Genomic DNA, 8,658 nt, shown 5'->3' with positions numbered 1-8,658 from the left:
CTGATAGTGTGAAGTCATCTGGACGGCAGAATACCACTATCGCTTAGCATTAAGCTGTTAAAATAAAGAATACTGTTGTAACACTTGCTGCCTGTGATGCCACAAGAGACGTGTGTGCATTTTTATTCCCTCAAGGTAGAATATAAGAGATTTTCCTTTCTTCGTAGGCTAAGCATTCTTTGTCGCGCCTAGCGCCACAAGTCGAGCAATGCACCCCCAAGTGCCAAGTCAGAACCAGAAGAGACACTTTCTCTTCTTCAGGCCTGTCGAGCACGCGCTCAGAGCTCTTTCAACATTTTGTTACGAATGATCCTTGAGTGTAGAGAGGTGACTAGGCCAGCATTGGGAGAACTATCGCATTCATCGACGTCTCAGACAAACAAGTAAGCTTCTATTATATTTAGTTCTTTCTCTCTTCCTTGATTTTCCCCCAAACATAAAGGTGAATGGAGCTTGCCATCTTCTGAAAGCCTGTCATCGCTCGCTGTCACAGTAAGGGCCACCTTCAATGCGAATTCGTGTCGGCATTTCGGACCTACCATTTGAAGTCAGAAAGAGTGCGTTATAGGGGAAGCTGCATAGCCTGCTGGTCTGTTATAGGGTTCAGTTATAACGTTTCTGTACATAGCGCCGCGCGCTTCAAGGTGCGTTCGTATACTACGTCGTTGTTAACAGGAGTCCACAGTCGCAAATGCGACTTTCAGTTTGTTGAGCTATGTCATAGTCAAGAAATACGAGAAAACTTCACTTGGACCGCAGTGAGCGCAAAAGTCAGCCGCATTTTTATTTTCGACCCAAACTTATTTAAAGTTGAACAGAGGCTAGGGCATTCTAGCAACTTCCGAGAGAAAGCTATAGGCTTCATAAGCGCTTCAGGAAGGCGCTATACCACGGGCTGCCAAAGATCGTACTGTAACGCTGTATTATCCAAATCCAAATGCGAGTTACCACTTGATTATATCAGCCCTTCGCTCTCGCTCTGCAGAAGCCAGGACAACATTTGCCCAGAAATGGCGCAACATGCGGTCGGCATTTCGTGCTTCACGCTTACTATAAACACAGATGACTCAAGCATACAGGCGTGAATAAAATTGTCATGGGCTTTACAATTCATTTAGTCTTAGACATGGGCGAGCCAGCAGATTCAGACACCAAAAAAAAAAAAAAAGAAACAGCAGAAGTTAACGCGCAGTGCCCTCTGACCGACGCTTTTCCATCACCTGTATTGACGCTATCTTTCAGAAGAAATAGCTTCTTTGCAATGTCTCATCTATTTCTATGTTTTCCTCTTCCCTGAAACGAATTTCCGTCAAGAGCTACCAGCAACAACCTGCCGTCGACCACACTCAAATATAAATTATTTATTTTCCTTTCAGGAAGCATCTTGGTTTGTTCGAAAAGCGTCGTTTTGAGGATGCTACACGTTACGCTCTTTTTCTCTTTTTTTCACTGCCGGTATCAGACGCGCATGCGCTCTCAAGCAATCTGGTTTGTGCGCGCTTGAATGCCGCACCGCCAGTCTTCGTGAAGCTTTTTCCTGCGTCGTCCTGCTACCGGTGTTCGATGCTGGTTCCGCCATACCCGAGTAAAGCCAACTGTAGCCTACGTTGACATACTATTATAGCTTTAATCGCGCAAGCTGACTCACAACAGCTTAAAAAAGAAAATCGTGGTAAAGCGCGTTAGCTAAGCGGAAACTGAGCGACACGAAATCGAATCGGTGGTCCCCGATCTCCACAATGTGGGCTGCGGCAGCTCTGATGATAATGAGGGGCGCGTATACAGTGCTTAAAATTCAAAGCGTTACAACGAAAGGCCGGGTACCACCTGACAACCATACTGGCGTTGCGACAAACTAGTTTCTTCGCATGCATCAACTAACAGAGGCAGTCAATCGTGCTCCGCTTTTCGGCAGCCAGCAAAGGTATTTTACCAGAAGCAAAGTAGCAACGTTGATGCACGCAGTCGCCTCACGCGAAGCGTCATTTAAGCTTAGATTTAGCGGAGTCATCCTTGATTAATTTCTTTGCGTCGCCGTAGGCCTTTGTGTAGAAGCGGAGGAACATGAAGAGAAAGAAAAAGCCCTGTGGAAGCCCGATTAAGATGTGCATCCTTGGGTAGCCGCAATCGATGAAGAGCGGGATTAACACGTGCACGATCAGGATGACGAACTGGACCATCTGCAGTTGGGTCAGGTACCGCTTCCACCAGAGGTGTTTTTGGACAGAGGGTCCCAGGAGTGACAGGAAATAGTAGGAATACATGATCACGTGCACAGAGCTGTTGAAGATCACGGCGAAGGCGGCGTGGCCGTCGGATCCATAGGCAAGGCCGTACCATCCATTGAAAACCACCAGGACGTGGTGGACTACGTGGAGGAGGGAGACGTGGGATTGCTTCTTGCGCAGTACGAAAAACACAGTGTCCAGGAGGTCGGCAACTCTCACCCAGAAGTACAGCAGGCAGTGGGTCAACAAACTCATGGTAGCTTCGTCGCGCGCATCGAAGTCGATGCCTTGGCAGATGATGCTGTAACCGCCGCCCAAGTAGGTCCTGGACAGGAAGGCCCACACGAAGTAGCAGTTAAGGAGCACCATGGAAGCGTTGTAGACCAGGATGACGGGTTTGATTTGGTCGAACGGCTTCCGCCGTTTCATGAAACGGGGACCACCGATCGTGACGATGTAGACATAGGAGGACAATAGAAGCACGATGAACTGCACATTGCCGACTAGGGCCCAATCTGCGGTACGCGGGTCCCTCCGGAACAGGCTCACTTCGGAGCCAGCTTTTGCCATGGCTTCACTCGCGTTCTGATTGAGACCTTGGCTTCTCCGGCAGTTAGCTGCGCAGAGCAGAGTCCCCGCGTATGAGTATAGCTGAAATGTCGCCCGAAGATTTGAAGAAGTAACGACGGACGGGCAAATGACGCTTGGAATTATGCTTGCAAACATGAAAGGGCATTAACGACACAAACGCTGGGCGTCTGCTCGTTTGCTGCGTCTGCCGCTCAAAACCTTTTTTCGGCTCCACGTGGAAGCTGTCTTTCAAAACCGCAGCTTTCGAGTGTTCACAAATGAGACGACTCTTGGCATGAGTCCTAGTCGTTAGGCAGCACGTGGCGGCAGCGGGTACGAAATGTTTCCACAAACCGCGTAGTGGACAAGCAACGAATAAATGTCCCGGTAAAGTACGGGAAAGTGAATCCTTGTGTACTCGACTGCACGGTACAGCGAGGCATTGAAGCGCCAAAGCCCCCGTGTGCGGTTGGATGTCAGTGCTGCGCGTTAATGGACCGCAGCTCATAGCAATTAATCCCGATAGCTTTACTACTGCGCCTCTCGTAGCACAGGTGCAGCTTCAGGACGCCAAAATAAAACTACAATAGATGCCATACCATACCATACCATACCATACCATACCGTACCGTACCGTACCGTACCGTACCGTACCGTACCATACCATACCATACCATACTATACCATAACATAACATACCACACCATACCATACCGTACCGTGCCGTACCGTACCATTTTATACCATACGATAACACTGCATACTATATCATCTGCCATTCCATAACATCATCATCATTAGCCTGACTACGCCCACCACGGGCAAAGGCCACTCCCATGTCTCTCCAATTAACCCTGTCCTTTGCCAGTTGGGGCCTCCCTACACCCGCAAAATTCTTAAGCTCATCCACCCACCTAACTTTCTACCGCCCATTGCTACGTTTGCCTTCTCTTGGAATCGGAATCCACTCCGTTAGCCTTAAGGACCAGCGGTTATCTTGCCTTCGCATTACATGCCCTGCCCAAGCCCATTTCTTCCTCTTGATTTCAACTAAGATGTCATTAACCCGCGTTTGTTCCCTCACCCACTCCGCCCTCTTCCGATCTCTTAACGTTACACCTATCATTTTCCTTTCCATAGCTCGCTGCGTTGTTCTTAACTTAAGCTGAACCCTCTTTGTTAGCCTCCACGTTTCTGCCTCATAGGTGAGTATCGGTAAGACACAGCTTTTGTATACTTTTTTCTTGAGGGATATTGGTAAACTGTCGTTCATGATCTGAGAGAACGTGTCATATGCGCTCCACCTTGCTCTTATTCTTCTAGTTATTTTCCTCTCATGATCCGGATCAGCGGTCACTAACAGCCCTAAGTAGACATACTACCTCCAGCACCTCGCTACCAATTGCGAACCGCTGTTCTCTTGCTAGAATGTTGAATATTACTTTGGTTTTCTGCATTTTACTTTTAGACCCACCGGTCTGCTCTGCCTGTCTAGCTCATTGATCCTGCTTTGGAGTTCATGTCCTGCAAACCACTAAATAAACGAAGGATACTGGAACATTTTTTTTTTGAAGGAAGGTGGAGTTAGGGGGGGGGGAGACGAGACTAGAATGTATTTTGGCATTTTTATTTGAATTTACTATTTTCACTGAATATTTTGCTGTTTAAAGGTGGTCGATGTTTTGACCGTTTATTTATTTGTAGTTTTTACGGCCATAAGTCTTGAAAGGTGGTGTAAGCTTGTAGCTTGAGCATCATGCACGGAGAATCCCTGCGGATACTTTAGTTCTTCTATGATTTTACTGCTTACCGGGATTTTACCCCCACACAACCAGTTGGGCTGCAAGGCTCGGACAGCGCTGAAGTGAGGAGAAACGAGATAACACAGCATTCGACGGAAATTTTATACAAACTGCCCGAATGGGGGAAGCTGAAGGTCCGCTCCCCTCCGGCTGGACCGCAGGCCTCGTCTAAGTCAGGAGGGCTGCGGCGTACAGTCAGGGACAAAAGTCTCTGGACTACGTGCTTCGCAAACGATGCTGATATCTCTATAATTATTCGACGAATGAAGATGGCACTTGTGGAGGTGAAAGTTAAAATCATGTTCTTTCAACTCCACAACTGTCGTCTTCAGCCGGCGACTAGTTACAGAGCTATGGGCTTCGTTTGCGGACTACGTGGTCCAGAGACTTTTGTCCCCGACTGTACGTACGCCACTTACCACTGCTGGGTCAACGGCGGTCGTCGCAGTCGCAGAAGTCTACTTAAAATTCTGTACATTCGTCTGAACCTTGTCTACTCGCACACTAGCGAGCCGCGGACGTCGTGCGACCACGTTTGGTCGAATCGTTACGATCACTAGCGACTTGTCTGGGATTCTGCGATCGAAACGAATCGATTAAAACTTGTAGTGCGACGTCCGCAAACCGTCAGTGTGAACGTGTATTTACGATGCGCTGGCATGCTTGCGGATTTTAACCCTTTCGATGTTCGCAGTCATGAGGCGAACTCTACACTTTCGGGTGTCGACCATAGTGGAGAAGGGGGTAGGGTATGTCCAACCACGTTCCTCCTTCCTGCTTGACCGCTGGGCGTTCCTCCCCATGTGAGGAAAAGGCGTTGCTCGTTGGTCGCGACGGATTCTTTCGCCCTTAGGAACCATGCCTGCTTAATTTCTACAATTTCCACTTCCGAAGCACCATAAAGAAGAAGGCAGTGTTTTGAGCTTACACTCGGAACGGCGCTCCTTCTTCCGCCTGAGCCCTGGCGTCCACAGCTCTCTCCCCTCTGCTCGTCCCCTTGTCAGACCGATCAGCCGAGCATGGTCAACTGTGCTTGGAGCTCTCCCACACTTGACTAGAGAGCGCCAGTGAGGTGCTGCGGTGTGCGTCGATGCAGTTTACTTGTGCGCCAGGGTCGCTACAGTGACTTGCATTGTAAATGCGCCTTCGTAAAAAATTCATCGAACCCCGGGGGCAATAGCAAATGTCGCAAACGCCTACCGCAGTGCGCCGTGTGAGCGTTCTGTAGACGTGAGTGGAGCACTTCAAGTCAGCATCGATGAGGCCGTTGTAATAGTTCACCACTGCAGGAACGAAGCTACAAGTTCGCTGCACTTGAGTGATGAAAGGAGTGCCTCGCTCTTCGTTGTTGGCCAGTGCCCAGACATCTACTTTCAAGCCTGCTTGCCATGATGCATTCAAAAAGTCGTTTTGATGCGTGTCCGCGGCAGCTTGGTCTGCGGATGCCAAGTAGGGACCGTTTCTGGCTTACGACAACGGCAGAGACGTGAGCAGAACATGCGGCTGCCGGCTCACAGCACCGAGGTGGCGCTAATTGCGAAAAAGAGAGGCGATGGCAGGGCCGGCAACACGCGACAGCATACCCAACAATTCTGGACAAAAGCACTTCTGAAAGGGATAGAGTTCATGAAGGCAATTTTTTTCATATATTGTCATATATTGTCAATTAATATCAAAATTAAATTAAAAGTAATTTTTCACAATCTGTCAAAATGTCCTTCCCTTCATCCCTCAAAATGACAGTGCATGGTAAAGAACCCCAGAAGGTCGAAATTTCCGGAGCCCTTTACTACGGCGTCCCTCATAGCCTGAGTTGCTTCTGGTCGTTAAACCCCAATAAACCAAACCTAAACCAATGTACGCGCAGTGCTCCAGTAAGTATGTGAGGCGCCTCAGAGCGTAACCTTCGAGTGGTCCGCAACCTACATTGGTGTGAAAAGGATGACTTCACCAAGTTCCACTCATTTAACTTTACTTGTACACAAAGCAAAACAGGGCACCGACATGCATAGCGCTGAACTGATGTGGAGCCGCTTTCTTGCTGGGCTGTTTGGGGCTGTGTTTCGTGCTACACCCCGTCACACCGTACAGAACCAGGAACAGACGAAGCTAGCGCATCCTATTTAAGAAATTTACTTCTCTGCAGGAGCATAGAGAGAGGGAAGGCAGGAAGCTGGATGGTGTCGCACGATTCCGTCAGGGCTTCAGACAAAGTGTACGCTTCTTAAGGAGGGCTAACACGGGAAGCTCGTTGACCTGTTTGACTTGAATGCACCGGTTGAACGGCACTTCCTGGTGCCGGGCCTTGTTCATCTGATCAGCGTGGGAATGCGGAAAAGATCCGCTTCGCAGGCTTTTGCGACGGCCTTTTTTCAGTGCGCGGCCTCCCGGGCGTTGGAAGAACACCGCAAAAGTGCCTTCAAGTATGGCTCCAACTGGAAAGGATACAGAGGCACCAGGGATGAATGCTATATGCTAGTGGTGATAGAGGAGGAGAAGGCTCTCTTTGGTCCACTGTTAGAGAGTGAGGGATACATGCGAGAATAAGACGTGATAAATCTCCATCTATTGCTGCCGACTGTCGATGCTTTCATTTGCGATAGGAATTTTTTACAATTTGCTGAGTGTGCAAGTGTGTGAGTTAAGTAAGCGAGCGATGGGGTAGGGTTGAGATGAATTATGGTTCCTAATGCTAGCAGTTTCACGAGGAAGGATCATGCGTAGATGTGATGAGCATTTGGATAAAAAGATATCGCGTAGTCAAGAGAACTGGCCATCAGCAACCACTGACTACCAATCACAGAAATGTACATGGTATTTTTTCATGTATTCTCGGCATACCTGCCGTACATAACGCGCACACGCATACGGACTAACTAGAAGATTGCTTACACAGTCTCTCCTTTAATTCTATATGTGAGTCCTCGTCGTGTCTAACATTTTTTTTTTTTGTCAAATAAGCAACCATGTCCACTCACATATCGCTGTTACTCGAGCAGCATCAAGGGCTTGCGTTACTTAGTTCGCCTTTAACGGAATTCGAATCAGTCTCCTCAGTACATCACTCAGGACATTCTGCATCTGTGATTGTGTATATGTAACATAACTAGATTTAGCAGCTTGAACGCTCAGGACCCCGGTCAAGAATCAGAGGTCAACTGGCCTTAGTCATACTTTGTCCCTCAATTCACTCAACCGAAACGTACAGCTCGATCGAACAGTGGGTGACTGTCCCAGCTTCGCACTACGGTTTACTGTGATTTATAAAATGACGGCGTCCGCCGTGTCATGCACGAGCCATCTTTGAGCATGACTTGATTTGATATTTCGGCCACCAATTAGCTGGCAATAGATGTAGCTGCTTCCAGCTCAGTGCCAGAAATTTGCCTGAGAGAGAAGAGGTGCGCTGTTGTTTTGTATTTCCGCTAGTTTCTTGTGTGCTATATCTGCTAAAAAGAGCAAGATTGCTCGTTTTCTTGGTTATTCCAAATTACTGTGCACAATGATATAGTTTCGCTTTTTGTTTTCTCATTAACACTGCGCAGCTTGCAGTGGGGCTTAGCTGTACACGACTCCAAGAAACATAGGTGTATCTGCGATCCATGCCACTATACTAAGTTTTATTGCTAAATAAACAGAAAAGGTTGGCTCTTATCTTCAAGATTGTCATGAAATGGCTACGTTCCAAGATGTCTCGCCACTACCTGCAATGAAAGACTGAGAGAATGCATAGACACATTTGCACTTGAAAGCCGCTTTGTCTCGCCGGGTATTGCGTTCTCCTGTTGAGTTTAGGCTGTATATTCGATACATTGCCTCAGAGGCCGCCTTTGGCCGACTTTGACCACCCCATGTGGTCAAAGTAATTTCGCAATTGTCTAATAAGGCGTTCTCACAGCTTGAAGTGGGTTAGGCGCACGGAAATAAATTTAATACACGCTACTATATGTTTATAAGCCTATAATAAACTTAAAAATCCAAAGCTTGGCCTGCCGTGAATGCGCCAAAGTCTGGTCGCAAGGTGGCAGGCACTCTTCGTACCAGCAACCATTACAGAG

The 8,658-nt window shown here is 48.0% G+C and overlaps 1 pseudogene; it reads right to left on the bottom strand.

Annotated features, from left to right (window-relative positions):
- Positions 1-743: 743 nt before the first annotated feature.
- Positions 744-2,908, bottom strand: LOC149371864 (very long chain fatty acid elongase 7 pseudogene; annotated as a pseudogene).
- Positions 2,909-8,658: the final 5,750 nt, after the last annotated feature.

This window comes from Amblyomma mixtum, chromosome 1 (genome assembly GCF_055824585.1).
Source record: "Amblyomma mixtum isolate Tamu chromosome 1, ASM5582458v1, whole genome shotgun sequence".
Lineage (NCBI taxonomy): Eukaryota > Metazoa > Arthropoda > Arachnida > Ixodida > Ixodidae > Amblyomma > Amblyomma mixtum.
This window is presented reverse-complemented; position numbering and strand designations above follow the sequence as displayed.